Source organism: Dipteris shenzhenensis, unplaced genomic scaffold (genome assembly GCF_047967505.1).
Source record: "Dipteris shenzhenensis isolate YYH24624 ecotype China unplaced genomic scaffold, Dip_SZ_1.0 scaf0449, whole genome shotgun sequence".
NCBI classification, from domain to species: domain Eukaryota; kingdom Viridiplantae; phylum Streptophyta; class Polypodiopsida; order Gleicheniales; family Dipteridaceae; genus Dipteris; species Dipteris shenzhenensis.
The window spans coordinates 58,723-60,743 of NW_028239755.1; positions in this window are offsets into that span (position 1 = coordinate 58,723).

Sequence of the window (2,021 nt, forward strand, 5' to 3'; positions counted from 1 at the left end):
ATTTCAAGTCCCCTGTCTTATCCAAGGATTTGAAGTCCTCTTAAGGGATTTCAAGTCCCCTGTCTTATTCAAGGATTTCCAGTCCTGTCTTATCCAAGGATTTATAGTCCTCTTAAGGGATTTCAAGTCCCCCGTACTCTTCAGGGATTTCAAGTCCCCCGTACTCTTAAGGGATTTCAAGTCCCCCGTACTCTTAAGGGATTTCAAGTCCCCCGTACTCTTAAGGGATTTCAAGTCCCCTGTCTTATCCAAGGATTTCCAGTCCCCTGAGAAGGATTTCAAGTCCCCCGCCCCCGATAAGGATTTCAAGTCCCCCGCCCCCGATAAGGATTTCAAGTCCCCCGATAAGGATTTGAAGTCCTCTTCAAGGATTTTCAGTCCCCTGAGAAGGATTTCGAGTCCTTTGAGAAGGATTTGAAGTCCCCTGAGAAGGATTTCAAGTCCCCTTTCTTCTTTAAGGATTTGAAGTCCTCTTCAAGGATTTTCAGTCCCCTGAAGAGGATTTCAAGTCCCCTGTCTTCTTTCTTTAAGGATTTGAAGTCCTCTTCAAGGATTTTCAGTCCCCTGAAGAGGATTTCAAGTCCCTTTTCTTCTTTAAGGATTTGAAGTCCTCTTCAAGGATTGTCAGTTCCCTGAAGAGGATTTCAAGTCCCTTTTCTTCTTTAAGGATTTGAAGTCCTCTTCAAGGATTGTCAGTTCCCTGAAGAGGATTTCAAGTCCCTTTTCTTCTTTAAGGATTTGAAGTCCTCTTCAAGGATTGTCAGTTCCCTGAAGAGGATTTCAAGTCCCCTGTCTTCTTTAAGGATTTGAAGTCCTCTTCAAGGATTTTCCGTCCACTGAAAAGGATTTCAAGTCCAAGGATTTCCAGTCCCCTGGAAGGGTCTATGAATCGGACTAGATACATTATACAAAATCAAACCGTCAAATGCAAGACCTAATTCTCCTTGTTATCTATCACTCTCGCTCGGATCTCCCTCAGTGAGGGAGATTTGACGATCGAGAAGGATTTCAAGTCCAAGGAAGATTTTCAGTCCCCTCGAAAGGATCTATGAATTCGACCCATTTCTATTATAGCTAAGAAAACTGTCGAGCGCAAGACCTAATTTTCCTTGTTATCTATCAATCTCGATCGGATCTCCCTCAGTGAGGGAGATTTGACGAGAAAGATCTCAATTCCAAAGATTTTGAGTCCCCTCGAAAGGGTCTATGAATTCGACCCATTTCTATTATAGCTAAGAAAACTGTCGATTGCAAGACCTAATTTTCCTTGTTATCTATCAATCTCGTTTTGAGATCCCTCGGTCTCAGTAGAGGGAGACTTTGACGAGAAAGATTTCAAGTCCAAGGAAGATTTTGAGTCCCCTCGAAAGGGTCTATGAATTCGACCCATTTCTATTGTAACTCAGAATGCCGTCGATTGCAAGACCTAATTTTCCTTGTTATCTATCAATCTCGATCGGATCTCCCTCAGTGAGGGAGATTTGACGAGAAAGATCTCAATTCCAAAGATTTTCAGTCCCCTCGAAAGGATCTATGAATTCGACCCATTTCTATTGTAACACAGAATGCCGTAGAGCGCAAGACCTAATTTCTTGGATTTGATTTCAATTCCAGGGGACCGCCATGGGCCTTAATTTGTTATCGCTGCAAAATCGTCCTGACGATAAGGAGTCGATTCCAAGTTAAGGGATTTAACGTCCCCTGGACTAACTATGAATCATAGATGTACTATCAAAGTCCAGAGGATTGTCGCTGCAAAATTGCCCCTGTCCAAGAATTTACAGTTCACTAGGAAATCATAGCTAGATCAATTATAGCTAAGAAAACTGTCGATTGCAAGACCTAATTTTCCTTGTTATCTATCAATCTCGATCGGATCTCCCTCAGTGAGGGAGATTTGACGAGAAAGATCTCAATTCCAAAGATTTTGAGTCCCCTCGAAAGGATCTATGAATTCGACCCATTTCTATTGTAACTCAGAATGCCGTCGATTGCAAGACCTAATTTTCCTTGTTATCTAT